This window comes from Carettochelys insculpta, chromosome 17 (genome assembly GCF_033958435.1).
Source record: "Carettochelys insculpta isolate YL-2023 chromosome 17, ASM3395843v1, whole genome shotgun sequence".
Taxonomy (NCBI): domain Eukaryota; kingdom Metazoa; phylum Chordata; order Testudines; family Carettochelyidae; genus Carettochelys; species Carettochelys insculpta.
In genome coordinates this window covers 15,534,893-15,553,985 of record NC_134153.1, presented here as the reverse complement: position 1 = coordinate 15,553,985, position 19,093 = coordinate 15,534,893, and the positions used below count along the sequence as shown (strand labels likewise).

The following is a 19,093-nucleotide window of genomic DNA, read 5'->3' as shown; positions in this document are numbered from 1 at the left end:
CGGGGGTGAGCCACTGGCATAGCTCCAGAAATGTCTGCCGGCTCATACAAAAGTTCTGGAGCCAGTGATTGTCATCCCACTCTCCGAGCACCAGCCGCTTCCACCAGTCGGTGCTGGTGGGGTAGCTCCACAGCCGGCGGTGTGTGAGGGCGGGGGGGCGGGGTGCTGCAGGGTTGGGGGTGAGTCCTCCTCCCCTGCAGGCAGCTCCTCCTCTGTGGCAAGGAGGTGCTCAGCTGCCTCCTGCATGGCATCGAGCAGGGCAAGCACTGCTCCTGCAGGGGCGGCTGGGTGGACCTCTGGCTGCTGCTGCTGCTGCTGGGGGTCCATGACTGCGTCGTTCGAGGTGTGTGTGCCTATGGCTCTGCAGACCGCGTGCTGTGCAGGCTGCGTGTGTCTGGGAGGGGCCCTTTAAGGGAGCGGCTGTTGCCCCGGAAGCTCTAGTCCGCCCTGTGACCCTGTCTGCAGCTGTTCCTGGCACCCTTATTTCGATGTGTGCTACTTTGGCATGTAGACGTTCCCTCGCAGCACCTATTTCAATGTGGTGCTGCGCAATGTCGATGTTGAACGTCGACGTTGCCAGCCCTGGAGGACGTGTAGACGTTATTCATCGAAATAGCCTATTTCGATGTCGCTACATTGAAATAAGCTACTTCGATGTAGCGTTCACGTGTAGACGTAGCTTAGGAAATAAAGGTGCTTTTATGTCCCTGCCCAAGGGCACAGCAAAGATTCATAACCTGGCCCAAAATGTTTAAGAGAAGCAGACAACTAAGGACATGTCTCCAGTTCAATGATCAGGTGTAGACATACCCAAGCTAGCAGTAAACCATGGCTTCAGCTGGGGCTAGCTGTCTGACTAATTACCCAGGGCTCCCAGTAAGCTTCTATAGCCTGTGCTGAAGACCATGCTCCTGTGATTTCACTGCTGCAGTGATCTGTGAGAGCTATCTTAACCCTAGCTTGGGTGTATTGCCATTATAACCTATGGTTGCAGTGTACATGTACCCTAATAGCGAACTAAGGAAAAGCCGAAACTGAGAGGATAATATTATGCATGACTAGGGAAAAGCAAAGAGAATTGAGGCAGAATAGACCTATTAGTATAGACTAAATATATAATTCATGGGACTGCATTTCCTTTTAGCACACTCTCAGGCTACCCTATTTTTTGCATTCTGACTCATGCAGTTGTAATTCATTGCAAGTTCCAAAGTGCTCCTCAGTACTTATTGCCATACGCAAATCAAAGAGCTGGGTATTCATCTGCAATATTCATCAGATACACACCCCATTTTACCCAGAAATATGTGTACGAAGTCAGAAGCCAAGTCTACTAATTTTCCTGAACTACTGTAGGTCAGGAAGACAAAATAAATAAATATGCAGGATATCTGCTTCATTATAAGGAGGGCTACATAGCTATGGAATATCTCCCAGAATAAATGTCACCCATGTATATATTTTAAATTGGTCTGAACAAATTCGAATAAAATATATTTTATGGAAGAGGCCCGTGTTGGTAGAATGATATGTTAAGTGTTTGTATACGTTACTTCTATGATTGTGATTTATGGGTCATACCTAAAGACAGATTGGTTTCATAGTTGCTGCAGTCTAGGATTGTTTAATTCCCTTATTTCATATGCCCCTATGTACTATATTTTTATAAAATATTCTTAAAAATAGAGTGAAGCCAAAGGTATTTGGGAATATAATCTGCATAAAATAGATAATCCCATTTGATTGTATTCGTGACACCTTTTATTTGTTTTTTCTGAACACTTGCAAAAGCCTTATTTGATTGCAAAGTTTTGTGTGAAAAGAAGAGAGTCCGTATGCATATTCACACTGCAATGATCAAGAAGCTATATAGGGAAATCTGTGAATCTTGAAGTCATTCCATTAAATTGCAAAAAACAACAGCATGTGATGTAGGATGACGAATCACACAGAACTGGAGCATGCTTAAATTTGTTACCATCATGGCAAATTCATAGGCTGAAATATGGATTGTAACAAAGTCCTGAGCAATCCCTTGTGGGTCCTGCACTTTGGGGGAGGTTAAGGTAATGCCTCAGAGGCTCACTTTGCTACTTTTTGCTCTGCCACCAGGGTGGGGCACAGCCTACTCATCATGGGCACAGTCATAAATGGGGGAAGCCCCCACATGGACGTTGAGGCTCTCCCTGCTCCTTCCAAGCTGTTCTGGGGAGTGTGGGGGCAGTTTGGGGGGAACCTAGTCCCTTCTCACTCGATCCAGGTTCTGGCCCAGGCACCCTGGGCAGCTGCTGCTGGAGGGGCAGTCTACCTCAGCCAAAAGGGCAACAGCTTCCTCCCTGGGCCATTTCCTCAGACTCTTTCCCCAGTACTTTTTTCCTGTAGCTCCAGCAAGCCTTCTCTATTGCAGACCTTTCCTCCTTACATGAGAGGAGCCTTTTTCAAGGGCTCCACAGGCCTTGATAGACTGCAGGTTTTTAATTAGCCCCAGCTGTTGGTTTGGCCTGGTGCCTCAGGCTGATCCTTGCTGGCCCATAGTCCCTGGGGAACATAAAAGTACAGATCCAACTGCCCAGGTACATGCCCTCCACTAGGTGACTATAACCTACTGTGGGCTGTCACAATGTGCAGAAACTCTTTATCAAATAATTCTGAGCAGTATCCGCTTGTCGATCATTTCTGAAGAGTAAAAGGGCTAAATGAACCCAAGATGTTGTTTGCATCTTCAGTGTCCACAATCTACTGTTCTATTTTAAGTTTTCTCTTCAATTTACTATGGAGCATAAACCTTACAAGTCTCTCCATTCTCTTCCTTCCCAGATTGTGTCTATTATTCAGGGAAGTAATGAATGCACCCACTGTTAGCCTTCTGCATATTGATTATACTAAGGGCCAATCCTGAATCATTACAATCAATTAGTTTGCTGCTGTCAACAATCATCTCATAACCGGGAAATGGACAAACCATTCGATTGGTCTATGCTGTCACTTTATCTGCTAATGTTTAACTGGGAGGAATTTCAATTGCAGACTCTCAGTTTCATAAATCTTTCCTGTTTTCCTGAGTTTATTTCTAAGACAGCTTTCCAAATAACTATTCCTACATTTTGCAGTCCTCCTCAAAATCAAAAACGTTTGTGTGGGCTTCCATTAGTACAGACTGTATAGTCTCCTGGGGTTTTTCCAGTCTAATGTTGTTTCAAGCTACCACTCTTAAATATTGTTCAAGATTATGTCCCAGGATCAGTGCCAGTACCATTCAAACATGTGAAGCTATTTAGAAAACTCTGTAAGGAAGAAACCCTACAGTAGCTGAAGAACTATATCCCTTTCTTTCATTTTTGTAAGAGGCTGAACCTCTCTAAGGCCAGCATTCTCTGGTCCAGCAACATCCATGGTCCAGCATGATTTTAATTAGCCAGATGCCCACTTAACATGGGTACAACCAAGTTTCACATCTGTATGCAATGTTCAGACTAATAATTTATCTCGCCCAGTATCCTGTCTTCTGAGAGTGGTCCGTGCCAGATGTTTTATAAACAATGAACAGAGTACTACAACCCAGGGCTAGTACATTACAGTCAGTGGCTTAGGAGAAAAGTCTGAAGGTCTGGGGCCTAACTGAACATGGCATGCACAGATAAGCCCCTAGACAGATGGTAGCAGTAAGGCATAATGAGCACAGTTAGTCAAAAGTCTAAAAGGTTACATAAGTGCTCCACCCATGGTTCAAGTTTACATGTGAATACAAAAGTCTTATCTAAGTTTCTTCTTGTAGAAGATGGGTTGAATTCCAATTCCAGGTATTTAGGAATGATAGGTGGCACTCCTGATAGGCCTTTTCCATACATGTATTCCTGTATGATCTTGAGACATAAAGGTACAATAAGCAATGTATATATATTGGCAATAATTACTGATGGGCTCAAATGGGCATCTGTGAATCATCATCATCATCATCATCATCATCATCAATAACCCTGGGTTCCAAGCCCATTGGTGTCTGATGCCTCTCTCACAATTTCCTTCCATCTTTCCCTGTCCAGTGCCAAGTGGCTTAGTTTCTCATCTGTGAATGGCGGACACCATCACCTGGGCTGATATGTTAGACCTTTTCCTGACCACAGGCTATTATTGGAGGACATAGATTGTCATCTCTCCCTCAGCTGGGGAGTCGACTTCCAGGCTCCTCTTCGATGAATTATGAGGCTATAATTCAAGGTAAGTCCTAGTTACTACTTTAACACCAAAGGTTATACTGTCTAAGCTCTTGTTTTATGACTAGTTACACAAAGACTTGTTTTACTATCTGCGCCATACCTTTATCAATTAAGCCCCAGCTCTTCAGGCCTGCTTGTGTAGTCTTCTGTTAAAGATTCTGAACAAAGACTGTGGTCAGAATTTGGCATAGTATATTATCAGTGTATTATCAGGCCCTTCACTTTTAACTATGCAAATGAAGCATAACTCTGCCATGAAGCCTCTGGGGGTTCCATGCCAGTCCCAAGCCTTGATAAGGGAGGAACGTTGGTCAGATGAGTGACGGTGTGCTGATTGTGAAACAATACAAATGAAATCTGATGCTGGTATGACTAACTGATAAAAGATGCCCAGATAAACATGGTCTGTGACACCAATTGAACGACTGGGGTTGGGTCAATAAGATGGCTACTGAAAGAAAATTACAACTAACACATATGCTATTCAATAGTAACAGAGAGGAAGCCGTGCTAGTCTATACACTATCAAAACAAAAAGCAGTCAAGTAGCACTTTAAAGACTAGCAAAATAGTTTATTAGGTGAGCTTTCGTGGGACAGACCCACTTTGGTCTGAAGAAGTGGGTCTGTCCCACGAAAGCTCACCTAATAAACTATTTTGCTAGTCTTTAAAGTGCTACTTGACTGCTTTTTGTTTTGATATGCTATTCATTGGAACATGGAACATCTGAACACAGTGGGCGACTGGAAAATTAGAGCTGCTTTGGAAGGAGATGGAGAGATCCTGATGCAATATACTTGAACTGGTGGAGATCTGTTGGCCTTCCTCAGGAGAGATGTGTGGTTGTGAAGTCATTTGGTCAGGGAACAAAGCAAAGCATGAGGCAGGAGTCTGATTTCTTCTAAGCAAAAGAGCTAGAAGAGTATTATTAGGATACAAACTGTTGAGTACAAAAACAATGGTAGTGAGATTCAAAGCCAAACCATTCAACATCAGTCTTTCAGGTGTATGCACCCATGTCAAAAAGTACAGAGGACAAGATTGAGCTATTCTATAAAGACTTGACGAAGACACTGGAGGAGATACCAAAGAGAGAAGGAGGAGATTGGAACACAAAGGTTGGAACAGATAACAAAGGTTGAGAGAGAGTCATGGGAAGGTTTGGATACAGAGAAAGAAATGAACAAAGTGAGAAACTACTAGAGTTTGCTACGGAATATAAGATGGTGATCTGCAACATGAGATTCCAATAAAAGGAGCGTAGGAAGTGGACATAGCGATCAAATGACGGGAAGTCCAAAAACATGATAGATATGATTTTGATAAGAAGAAGATGGGTAACATCAGTACAGCAGAGCTGAACTTTCCAAGGAGTGGAAATAGACTCAGACCACAGTCTAGTGATTGCAAACATCAAGATAAACTCACAAGAAAGTGTAAGATACAGTTTAAGAAAAGAAGAGATGTGACAAGGCTAGGCAAGGAAGAAATAGGGAATGCATACAGAGAAGTGCTTGAAGAGAAGATTAGGAATGCAGGCACAGTGAATGACCTAGATAAGAGTCAAAGGGATAGCCCCAGCAACAGAAGAGAAAATTGAGCAGACAGAGGAAGAAGTGGATTACACAGGAAGAAGAGAAGATCAATAAGAAGTGGATTACACAGGAGACACGGAAGTTGGTCCCAGAGAAGAGAGCATTGAAGATCAGAGGGATGTTTCTGAGAGGGCAGAACATCAAGATAGGGTGAAATTCAATGGAAAGAGGCCAGAAAAGATAATGCAAAATGGTTAGAGGAGCAGCGTGAAGTTATAGAGAGGTATTATGGTGAATGTAAGACCAGGGAGGTGTGTAAGATGATTAGGAACAGTAATAGGAAGTGGCAGCCGAAGTACATGGTGATCAAAGATGAGAACAAAGAGGTGCTCATGAACAAGGAGAAGGTTGTGCAGTGATGGACGAGATATTGCAGTGATTTGTACAAAGCACAGTTGGACCCAAGTGTCTCAGAGAGGCTGATCCAAGAACTGAAAGATCTCTCCACTGAGCATTGAGAGCGAGAAGTAGAAGGAGGAAGTAGAAAGACCACTGAAATGACTAAAGAACATCAAGAGCCCTGGAAATTATAAGATCACAGGAGAGATGATCAAATACAGTGGAGAAAGTATGATTCAGTAAATACACCAACTATGTAGCATGGAAAGAAGGGAAGGAACCTAAAGAATGGACAAGATCCATGCTAATGACAATACACAAGAAAGAAAGTACATTGGAGTGCAAGGACTACAGAACAATTGCCCTAACAAGTCATCTAGGCAAGGTGCTGATGATGATACTGATGGAGAGTAATGTCCAAGTTGCTTCCTACCTTCACCTCCATCAGTGCCTGGTCCCACTTGGGGTGCTCGTGAGGTCAGGAACATGGGCCTCCTCTGGGTAAGTGGCAGCTGGCAGGTCCAGCCAGTCGGGTATCTCCATGTCATTTGGGTACTGGACAGGGGGCATGATCATAGGCTGAGGCAGGTCTGAGGGCTCGTGGTTGCTAGCAGCCAGCAGAGTCCCAGGCTCATTCCTGTCTGGGTCCCTGGGGTAGCTGGCAGTGGGCAGGGTCCCCAGCTCAGCCTGGTCCTTGGGGTGTGGGGGTTGCCACAGTCCTGAGGGCCCCAGTAGATCAGGAAAGTTTGGGTACTGGGCCAGGGAAAGGCTCAGCTGTGGCCCACTTTGGTCCAGGAAGCTGGCCAGCACTTGCCGGCCTGGTTGTCTGGAGCGGGTCCTTCGGCTCCAGCTCACAGGTGCCTGGTCAGGATCCTCCACTCTGCTCAGAGCCCAAACTTTTAATGATCCTCGGGCCCTGCCTGTCACACTTCTGGCTCCAGGTGCTGCTCTTTGTGGGGCAGGGCCCAGGTGTTCTGGGCCCACCCACCAAGGTCTCTGGGAGTCCTCATTGGCCTCTGAGTCAGGGGGAGGCCACTGCACCTCACTACAGAGACACAAATATAAATTATTGTCTCTAAGTTAGGTTGAATAGCCTACGACAGCTCAATAAAAGACAGCTCTGATGATTTTATTGGAATGTGTAAGTTAAAGGAATTTAACTCACCTCAGTGAGCAACATTTTTCAATCTGCATCACTGAAACCATATTTGTGATTAAGCAAAATAATTAAAAAAGATAGTCTGCTCTGCTCGTTGTATTTATGATTAACAAAATAAATGAAAATCCCTGGCTTTTATCTGACATTAAATGCTATTGTAATTTCTCAGCTAAATTGGGCATTCATCTTTCTCAGATGTGGTTTTTGAAGCTTGTACATTCCTGTCTCCCCATCTCCCGCCTTTCTGAATATCAGTAAATTAAAGATGACTACAAACTGGAAAGGCTTTTTTTAAATGTTTTGAAATATGGAGAACAGAGAGAAAAGCCATATTCTCTTATCTCACATTAGCATCAAGTTAAGTAATTATTTGCAATATTTCATACATGTTCCATAAATCTTTTTTTCAAATCTGTTTTCAATAATTTCTTTTATGGTAGGCTTAGTTCACAAAATTATTTAGCCTCATTCCTCCTTTTCCCCTTCTTCCATGGTTTTGGAAAAGAACTTAGCAAATAACTTATCTGACAGAGTTCTTCATAAAGGTCTCTTAGCTATAAATGTGGACTCACTACATATTCATTACACTAGTAAGCATAGGTTGTGGGAGGTCTAACTAAAGCAAAAGTGAGTGAGCTGCTAAAATTTAAGGAAGATTTGAAGTGTGAGTGTTTTAGCATGAGAACTGATGGAAGGATAGTGGTCTACATTACTATCTACACCTATGTGCGTTTGTAATTGACAGAATTTTATCTCACTTGCTTCCTATGACAAATCATTATGAGGCAAACCCTGTCACTGGTGTGGATGCATGCAAAATTCCCCCATGAAATCTGTAGGCCATCTGAGATACAAAATTAATGTCAGGACGTAGTCTGTAGGAAGTTAGGAGTGTGAGAAGAGGAGAAATGATCCATTGGATATTTGTGCCATTTCCTGGTTTTAGCACTAAAGATTGTTGCAATCCTGACTTTGTTCTCTGACAATCAACATAAAACTGACAAAATCATGCTCTTTGTACTATGACTGCAACATTTTCTTTGTAATGTAGCAAATGGTCACCTTTGAGAAATCAGCTGAAAGTATATTACAGTAATCCATCTTGTACTAAAGAGCATGAATTAAATCTCTGCAGACAACCGATCAAGATAAGGGAAGATCCAAGCAATCCTGCAGTAACTTAGCTAGCACTAAAATGTGTGTTTTTGTTATGGTGTAGTACTGATGGTGGGTAGAGAATAAAGCTGGCAACAACAATGCCTTGAGGTTACTAAGCAAAACAGATAAACTCTTTTTTCTAAGAGCCACACATTTTCTGCTCAGTCCAGCTCCCACTGAAAAATATGGGAGATAATGGCTACGTCTACACGTGAAGCCTACATCGAAATAGGCTATTTCGGTGAATAACGTCTACACGTCCTCCAGGGCTGGCAACGTCGATGTTCAACTTCAATGTTACGCAGCACCACATCGAAATAGGCGCAGCGAGGGAACGTCTACACGCCAAAGTAGCACACATCGAAATAGGGATGTCAGGCACAGCTGCAGACAGGGTCACAGGGTGGACTAGCGCTTCCGGGGCAACAGCTAGCCGCTCCCTTAAAGGGCCCCTCCCAGACACACTCAGCCTGCACAGCACGTGGTCTGAGGAGCCATAGGCACACAGACCCTGGGCGACGCAGGCGTGGACCCCCAGCAGCAGCAGCAGCAGCAGCAGCAGCAGCAGCAGCAGCAGCAGCAGCAGCAGCCAGAGGTCCACCCAGCCCTCCTGGTAGGAGCAGGGCTTGCCCTGCTCCATGCCATGCGGGAGGCAGCTGAGCACCTCCTTGCTACACCGGAGGAGGAGCTGTCCCCAGGGCAGCAGGGCTCAACCCCCAACCCTGCAGCAACCCTGCCCCAACCCCCGCCTCACACGCCGGCAGCTGTGGAGCTACCCCACCAGCACCAACTGGTGGGAGCGGCTGGTGCTTGGGGAGTGGGACGACGACTGCTGGCTCAGGAACTTCAGGATGAGCCGGCAGACATTTCTGGAGCTGTGCCAGTGGCTCACCCCCGCACTCAGGCACCAGGACACCGCCATGCGGCGTGCCCTCACAGTGGAGAAACGGGTTGGCATCGCTGTCTGGAAGCTGGCCACTCCTGACAGCTACCGATCCGTGGGGCAGCAGTTTGGTGTCAGCAAGACCACCGTCGGGGCTGTCCTCATGGAGGTAAGAGAACCCACGGGGGGAGGGCAGGGTAGGGGAGGGGGGCCCAGGCAGAGGAGGGCAGGGGAGGGGAGGGGAGGCCAGGGCAGGGCAGAGGAGAGGAGGGGAGGGCGGGGGAGAGCAGGGCAGGGCAGAGGAGAGGAGGGGAGGGCGGGGGAGAGCAGGGCAGAGGAGGGGAGGGGAGGGCAGGGCAGAGCAGGGCCACGCACACCCTGCTCACCCCTCTTTGGTGCTGTCACATGTGCTTTCCCTGCAGGTTGTGCGTGCCATCAATGCCATGCTCCTGCACAGGCTTGTGAGGCTGGGGGACCCAGATGCCACCATCACGGCCTTTGCCACCCTGGGCTTCCCCAATTGCTTCGGGGCTCTGGATGGGACTCACATCCCCATCCGCGCCCCGCATCACAGTGGAGGATGCTACATCAATCGCAAGGGCTACCATTCTGTGGTCCTCCAGGCGTTGGTGGACAGCCGGGGCTGTTTCCAGGACATTTATGTGGGCTGGCCTGGCAGCACCCACGACACCCGGGTTTTCCGGAACTCGGGCCTGTGCCGCCGGCTGGAGGCGGGGACCTACATCCCCCAGCGGGAGATCCCTCTGGGGGACACCACCATGCCCCTCTGCGTCATCGCAGATGTGGCATACCCCCTCCGGCCCTGGCTCATGCACCCATACATGGGCCATCTGTCAGCCAGCCAGGAGCGCTTCAACCAGCGCCTGAACCACGCGCGCCAGGTGGTGGAGCGCTCATTTGGCCACCTGAAGGGACGCTGGAGATGTCTCCTGACCCACCTGGATGCGGGCCCCAACAACATCCCCCTGATTGTGGGTGCCTGCTGCGCCCTGCACAATTTGGTGGAGAGCAAAGGGGAGGGCTTTTTCCAGGGCTGGGCTGCGGAGGCCGGCAGGGCCGACGTGCAGCCACCCGCTGCCCCCAGTCGGCAGGTGGACCCCGAAGGGACCCGGGTCCGGGAGGCCCTGCGGGCCCACTTCGATGATGAGGCCGCAGGGTGAACTCTGCCAGGCCCCCCACTGCCCGCCCCTTCCTCCACCACACTCCCTGCCCCAACGCCCACACCATGGAGCACCCAACCGCACCCCCCTCCCACTTTTCCTGGACAAATGACAGCATGCACTTGTGGCTGAACTTAAACTGCTTTTTCTTTTAGAACTTTTTTTTTTAACTATAAATATAAAACAAGAACAAACTATATACAACATGTGTGGAACCAAAGTAATATGTACAAATAAAACAATAGTAATAAAAAAGTGTGTTCAGTAATAAAAAGAAAACCAGGGATGATAAAGGGGAGAACTATTTACATGGGGGGACGGGGCAAACCGGGGGCACAAAATAATAAGTCCCAACTATATACAAGGGGGGGGCCACGTCCCGGGCCCCTCGCCCCTAAAGTCTGGCACTGGGCGTGGGCGGCCGGGAGCCTAGCCGCGGCCGCAGCCCTGTCCGGGGCTGGCTGGGGGCAGGGCGGACCGGAAGATATGCCCGGCGAGTCTCAGCTGGCTCCAGGGGTCCCTCGGCGCTCCGGGCCTCGGCGGTGGGTGGCGGGGCGACGGCGGACAGGACGGCGACGTGCGGAGCAGCTGGTGGTGCGGCAGGTGGAGCAGGCACGTTGGGCGCTGCGGCGGCCGGCGTGGCATGGGGGGCCAGGTAGTCCACCAGGCAGTTGAAACTCTCCATGTAGGCCCCCCCATGCCTCTTGGCGCCAGGCCAGCGCCCGCTTCTGCAGCTGCAGGTGCTGCTCCGCGACCTCCAGCTGCCGACGGTGGATGGCCAGCAGCTGGGGGTCCGTCGCCGTCGGCTGGTGGTGGCGCAGGGTCCACCGTCTAACCCGCCGTGGGGCCGGTCGGTCCTCGGCCGAGGGGCTTGCCTGGAGCGATGGCCCCGGAGGGCTCTCCGGGACCACTGATGCCTCTCCGGCGCTCTCTTCTGGTCCTTCTGATGGTGCAGGTGCGGGACACAGGAGAGGAGGGGGGGAAGAAGAGTGGAGACAGGCGTTAGTGTGGGGTCCGAGCCGTGGCCTTTGTCCCCCCAGCCCTGTGCTGCAGGTTCCCCATCCCCGTCCCCGGGAGATGCTGCTGTGATGGATGGGGTTCAGGGGTCCCCCTGCACTGCACCCCGTCCCCTGGTGGGAGCGACTCTCACTTCACTCCGCAGGGTCTGACAGGAGAGGTTTCTTAGGCCACAGATGCCCAGTTTCTCCCAGGAGTGACAGCACCAGCTGTCGGAAGAGACAGTCCTTCCAACCCGTCCTGGGGAGAAGACCCCAAGGGGTGCCCCTCTGGGATGCAGCTTTCCCCCTCCTCAGGCTGGCTGCCTTCCAGCTCTTCCTTCCCCTAGCCTCTACCTGTGGCCCCCGCCCTCCCCCACAGTTCAAAGCCAGCTCGGCTCCTCCCTCCTCTTTGTTCAGGGCAGAGGTGTCACCTGCCAGCTGTAGCCCCACGATCATCCTTTGCCCCTGGGAGCTATTCGGCTCTTGTTGCTCATATCTAGCCTGAGTCTCCCTTTTGCACTCCCCCCACTCCATCACATGCTGCTGCTGCTGCTGTTGCTACTGCTGCTGCTGCGGGGTGTCCCACCCCCTCCTCCCGGGGGCCCCTCGAGGTTCTGCTCCCCCCTGCCCCGGGGATGGGGCATGGCACTGTCGTGTGGGGTGGGGGGGGCAGGGGCTGATGCACTGCTGTGAGGGACATGGCCCTGCTGTCCTTGGGGCCGTGGCCATGTGAGCATGTGGGGGTCCCTGGACACATATCTATTACCCCCCGCCCCTCAAGCCCAGGGGTGTACACCAGAGGGGGGTACATACCTGTCGGTCCACTCCCACGGTCCGGAGATCCCCGGGGGGCGGAGGCCTGGCTGCTGCTCCAGGATGGCAGGAGGAGGATCTGCAGCCCGGATTCTGCGGAGGAGGAGCCCTCCTCCTCCTGCCGCGATGTCCTGGGGATGGGCTCCGGGGGGGGCCCCCGGGGTGCGGGGCTTACCTCCGGGGCGGACTCCGGCTGAAGGGCCTGCTGGGGCTCGTCGACCAAAGTATCAAGGGTGGCCGGAGGGGAGGAGGTGTGGCGGGGGCCCAGGATGTCCCTGAGCTCTCTGTAAAAGGGGCAAGTGACGGGGGCGGCCCCAGATTGGCCGGCCGCATCCCGGGCCCGGGAGTAACCCTGCCGCAGCTCCTTCACCTTACTCCTGACATGATCAGGAGTGCGGGCAGGGTGACCCCGGGCAGCCAGGCCGTCGGCCAGCCGAGCGAACGCATCCGCGTTCCGCCTCTTGCTCCCCATTACCTGGAGCACCTCCTCCTCGCTCCAGAGCCCCAGCAGATCCCGCAGCTCGGCCTCCGTCCAGGAGGGGCCCCGTGGCCCCTTGCCAGCCTGGCTGCCCGCCTGGCTGGGCTGGCTGCCCTGGCTCCCCTTGGGGGGGGTCCCCTGGGGATGCTGCCAGGCAGCCATCGCAGCTGGGGTGGCTCTCTGTGCTGGCTGAGGAACGTGCAGGCTGGCCGCATGTCTGGGCTGCCGCCTGCACGTTCCCTCAGCTTCCTGCACAGGAAGGGAGGGGGAGGGGACCTTTAAGGGGCCGCTCCACGCGGCCACCATTGAGCTGAGGGGCTGCAGAGAGCGTCTCTCAACCCCTCAGCTGATGGCCGCCATGGAGGACCCCGCAATTTCGACGTTGCAGGACGCGCAACGACTACACGGTCCCTACTTCGACGTTGAACGTCGAAGTAGGGCGCTATTCCTATCCCCTCATGGGGTTAGCGACTTCGACGTCTTGCTGCCTAACGTCGAAGTTAACTTCGAAATAGCGCCCGACGCGTGTAGCCGTGACGGGCACTATTTCGGTTAGTGCCGCTACTTCGAAGTAGCGTGCACGTGTAGACATGGCTAATGTGAGTAAAGACTACAGATAGAGTGTCCCACTTACTTTCCTCCACTCTGTCCATACAGGGAGGCCATGGCTACACTAGCCCCCACTCTTCAGAAGGGGCATGGTAATGAGCCACTTCAGCAGATGCTAATGAGGTGCTACCATGAATATGCAGCATCTCATTAATATAATGGCGGCCGCAGGCATTTTGAAAGTGCCACTTTTGAAACACATGCCACCTGTGTAGACAGGGGCCCCTGGACTTCAAAAGCCCCGTCTTCCCAAAACCAAATGGGAAGAAAAGGCTTTTGAAGTCCAGGGGTTCTTTTGAAAGGCCTCTGTCTACATGGGCAGTGTGTGTTTCGAAAGTGACACTTTCGAAATGCGCACAACTGCCATTATGCTAATGAGGTTATGCATATTCATGGCAACATGTCATTAGCATCTGCCAAAGTGGCTCATTAGCTTGTCCCTTCTGGAAGGCGGAGGCTAGCGTAACCACGCCAGAAAGACATAGTAGTGATTTCATAATAGTCAGTCATAACAGTGGAAATGTATTGGGGCATTTTCATTAATATCTCCCGGATATGACCTTCTAGCTCTTCCTCTCCATGAGCAATCTGTTCTAGAGTTCACTTTCCACGTGACCCTGACACAGCCCTAGTCTGGTTACTTTCCAGGCATGAAATAAGGCTTCTGTTTCCTCAGGCTTTTACCTGAGGTGAACTGTTGGGGTTATGTTTGGTTGAAATCTTTTTGAGGTTGCAGTTGCATTTAACATGTCATAGATTTATAAAGTTATAAGGGACTATTATTACAATCTTGTCTGACTTCCTGCAAAACACGGGTCAATGACTTCCCTAAATGAGTCCATGTTTGAAAAATGGTTAGAAAAATATCCAACCTTGATTTTAAAAATTCCTGTAATCAGTTACCCACCTCAACCCTTAGTAAATTGTTTCCATGGTTAATGAACCTCACTGTTGAACATTTGTTCCTCACTTTTAGTCTAAATTTGTCTAGCTTAACTTTTCAGGCATTTTATCAAATTTCTGTTCCCTGTGCAGGTATTTACAAACAGTGATCAAGTCACTGTTAATTTACTCTTTGATAAATTACATTAAGCTCCTTGGGGAAGGTGTGATATTGTCAAGGGAATGTGGAATTACTTGATGAATTTAAAAAAAGATCAATTAATTCAATTTACCACAGTGTTATCTTGTTACTTCCTTTCCCAAGGGATAAATTGCCATGATGGCAGAAGAGTTCTGTCATGGTGTAAAGCACAGAAATGGTACAGGAATAAACAAATGTCCAGGAAAAGAAAGAAGGAAGAATCTATCTTCTCGGGGATGCTCTGAACTACTGATTGAGCACTGTTTGATGGCTGCATCATCTCTGGTCTGCCAAATAGTCACAAAGTGTGTGGTGAAAGCATGGAGGAAGGAACATGTTACCTCTCTGAAGAATGAGCCAGGAACACTGTTAATGAACCTTGTGCTCTGGTAGAGAAGGCATTGATTGGAGGCGCAGGAGTCACTGCCAGGATGTAGCACTCACAAATACAGGTGATGATGAAAGCCAAGAGACCATGCAGAATCTGAGTTTCTTTACAAACTTGTTGAGTTCTTGCAGGTCCAAGATGGCCTTAGGCCCCCTTTGGCTTTTGGTATTAGGAAATAATAGGAATGGAAATCTTCACTCTTTTGCTCTTGAGGAACTTCCTCCACTGCCCCTAGAGATAGGAGTAACTGCACCGTCTGGAATTTGCGAGTGAGAAAGGTCTCTGAAAAAGCATAGGTAAGGGGAAGGAATGGCACAGAATTAGCTTTCATGTTCCTTTTCTCCTGAGTGGAGCGTCCAGCAGTCTGAGATGATATGGAACTGTGCAGGGTAGAAAGGGGTCAGTCAGGAGGAGAAGGTAAGATGGGTTGGATCTAGTTGGGGATCTGGTACTTCATCCTTGATTGCACCTTCAAAAGTCTATTTCTGGCCCAAACTAGCTTGGACCTCTCAGAACATGGCCTGAGAGTAGGCATTGTTGCTTCTGCCCCATCTGGCTCGATCTGGTTCATCCTCCAAGAGCCACCCTGGTGTCCCTTTAAGTGGTTAGCTCTTGCAGGTGGTTGAGCCTTGAAGTGCTTATGTTGGGTGGAGGGAGAGTGTATGCCAAGGGACTTGAGAATGGCTCTCAAGTACTTTAGGCTGTGGAGCCTTCTAGGAGTCCTTTCTGAAAACAGGGTCAGACCTTTGAAGCATTTGATGGACATTGTAAGATAGCCCAGAAACCTAGAACCACAAGCACCTTCTCATAGTCACCCCCATGGCCATGGTACAGGCCTGTTCTGTCAATTGCTGCCTGCAGGGAGTCTCTCAAATGAGTTTATCTTCCTTTACTATGGCTGTAAATGTGGAGTGGGAATCTGGTGGCAGCAGCCCTGTGAATTTGATCATGATCCTTGGCTGTTATAAAAGTACTTAATAATGATAGCTTGTTGGTTCACAGTGTGGAGCTGCAAACCACCAGTAGAGTACATGTTCCTCCAAAAAAATCCACCTATTTAGCCCCCTACATTCTTTTGGGACAGGCCCTGAAATCCTTGGCATGCAGTGAATGAGTCTCCCACGAGGGAGATGATAGGAGAGTGGGTATAAAGGTTCACAGACCCTTTTGATGGTATGTAATAGCACCACTCATTTCTCTTTGTTGTGGGGTGCAAAGAAGTTAGGGTTTGATACAAGAGTTTGAGGTGTTGCTTATTGTTTGTACTAGCAGATGTACCTGGTGTTGGTCGGCTCTTTCACTGAAGTAATTTCCTGAAAATAAATGAAAAAAGTACTTTTTTTCAGTTACTGAATTTTAAAAAAATGAAGAAAATGAAGACTGGAGTGAGGATTCAGGGTTGAGGAGGAGTAAAAGGTGGGTGGATTGGGGCAGAGGTTTGGTGACAGCTCAAGGCAGGTAGGCTCAAATCAGGAGGTGGGGGTGCAGAAATTTGGGCAGAAGTCCCAGGGCAGAGGGCTAGGAGGTAGGTGGTTGGGTTCTGGTGCCACCTGTGGCAGTGAAGAAGATGCTGCTATGATGGAAGCTCCTCCCAGGGAGTTAGGGCAACACTACCTGGCAGGTGGCTCCTCCTGGGGTGCTGGGGCCTCCAAGCCACTACCCTCTTACACTGGGCGTGGGACAGCACCTGTTCTCCTGCCTGTTCTTTTTCTGTGGCACTTGCAATGATGATCAGCACCTGCTAGACATCTTCTTCTGTGCCCTGTCAGTGCCAGGAGTTCTTGGACTTCCTCCTAGGTGGTGGTCACACACCATCAGCAACAGTGTGCTCTGCTTTGAGGAGGAAGTGTTCTGTATTCGATCCACCAATCCCTGGTCATACAGCCACCTTCATGAGCAGGATCTTAAGTCTTTGCCAATGATCTTTAAGTATCCAGGGCTGACTACTTTCACAAATGTGGCACTTGTTGTTTGTGGTGAGCCACTCTAATGCCCATTAGACCAGTAGTGTGGGGGTCACCATTAGGCATAAACTTGCCACAGTCTTTACAAGCTTTGAACTTCAGGGACCAAAGCGTGCCCTGGGTTTGGGGAAGGGTCAGAAGAGAGGGTGTCTCTTAAGACTAAGAACATTACCCCTAAACTGAATAACTAATGACAAATAACTAATGTGCACAAAGGACAAGGGGACACTGATAATGGCACTTGCCAGAGTAAGAGGAAGAAGCTCCAGATGCTTTTACAGACAATGTAAAGGAATTGAGGGGACGATGGGTCAGCAGGACTGTATATTGAACACCATGAAGATGTCATTCCAGGGGGCACCCAGATTGATGCAATGGATTCTGGTGTGCGAAAAATCTTCTGGCTACCAAGCATGAACATGTGCATACATGTGTGCATAGACACACACACACACCCCTCTGATTTGAATTGCATGAACAAGAACTCAAAGTAGACTAAATACTTAGAAAGACCATGGATATTTAATGGTAAAGATACACAACAGAACTTCGATAACTTGTGGTTGCAGTTCTTTGGAAATGGTCCAGAAAGGAATGAGTTATATGAAATTCCTAGCATTATATGAAATTCAGGTGAAAAATGCTTTTTCTTTCAGGGAAAATAGAAAGTCCTTAAAAGAGTGAGCATGGATTATAGATTTGTTGGACAGAATTTCCAGCAGGTAATTAAAGTTCAACATCTACAGTTGGTTAAATATACCAGGTGTAGTCCTGGCAAGGGAGAAAATGAAAAGCAACAGCTTTTGAAGTGCACTGGCAGCCCTTAATCTTCAGCAAGGAATATCTCTGCTTAGGAAGTCCTTCAGTAAGTAAATTATTTAATTCACCAAGTGCTGCTTAACAGGTGTGTAATTTAGAACTGTGATTTACTCAGTCATCTCAAAAAAGAAGTGATGGAGGTTCCAACCCACTTCTAGCCAACAGAAAGAATCTTGAAAAATGTTGCCAACTGATCAGCTTTGAAACAATGTGCAGTTTGAATCAGTGTAAATGTTTCATTTCAGTCATTTTGAAGCATTCATTTTTATTCTGACCTTTTACTTTAAAAAAATCTATTTTCATATAAAAATTTCTACATGAAAAATTGTTTTGAAAAACAAACAAAAACCTTTTTTCTTTGAGAGAACAAAACCAAAACTCTGAAATTTTTCAACTCTTTTTTCAAGTAAGGAAATTGATCTAAATGGATTCTTTTTACCCAAACTTTGGGGTTTTGACAAATTAGCATTTCTGGGGAAAAAGACTTTTTACATTGAAAAATTCTGGTGTAACTTTACTCACTAGGCATTAACTCATTAGGCATAAACTAGTCGAGTTTGAACACACCCAACCAGTAAATGACCCTGGTCCGTGTCCAGATCCAAACATAGACTGCAACTGTGAAGCTCTTTTTCATCTGGGCTGTGTCTAGACTAGCCCCCAGCTTTGAAGGGGGCATGGTAATTAGGGTGTTGGGAGATTACTAATGAAGTTCTGTGGTGCATAGGCAGCACTTCATTAAGCTAAATCTTCCCCATAGCAACTTCAAAGTGTGAAACTTCTAAGTGCCGGCTTCTGTGTAGCCTGAGGAGTAAAGGGACTTCGAAGGAGCGTGGGCACTTCAAAGTACCCATGACTGCCCTGCGGCTACACGGAAGCCAGCACTTCAAAGTTTCACACTTTGAAGTTGTTGCGGGGGAGATTTAGCCTAATGAATTGCTGCCTATGCACCACAGCACTTTGTTAGTAATCTCCCAACACCCTAATTGCCATGCCCCTTTCGAACTTGGGGGCTAGTCTAGACACAGCCCTGGTGAGCATTCATTCACAAGGGTAGTCCCATGAATCATGTGGGAAAGTGCTCACCGACATGTGTAAAAGCTCCAAAACTGTCACATTGTGCTTCTGACCCAACTATCCAGTTTGGACTGGGAAAAAGACAAAATCTGACAATTTCACATGACATTTTTAGATTTGTTCAAACCAAAACATTTTAAAAAGTATTTAGATAGTTTAAATCTACAGGAACAAAACTTAGGTTCACACAGACACCTCTACTGACACACCTCTCATGTTTCCAATGCTGTTTTTATAGTTTATTTCTGCTTTAAAACATGGTAAAATAATGAAACTTTATCTTCCTGTCTGACCACAACTCAGCCATGTGCTATGTCACTTCTACCCTCCT

The 19,093-nt window shown here is 48.5% G+C and overlaps 1 long non-coding RNA gene across 1 annotated transcript in view; it reads left to right on the top strand.

The window, feature by feature from the left end:
* Positions 1-14,761, top strand: part of LOC142022385 (uncharacterized) — a 272,372-nt gene extending 257,611 nt beyond the window's left edge. The window contains exons 3-4 of the long non-coding RNA XR_012647947.1: positions 4,044-4,218; positions 14,638-14,761. This is a non-coding gene — a long non-coding RNA (uncharacterized LOC142022385). The remainder of the gene's footprint in view (positions 1-4,043; positions 4,219-14,637) is intronic.
* The last annotated feature ends 4,332 nt before the right edge of the window (positions 14,762-19,093 follow it).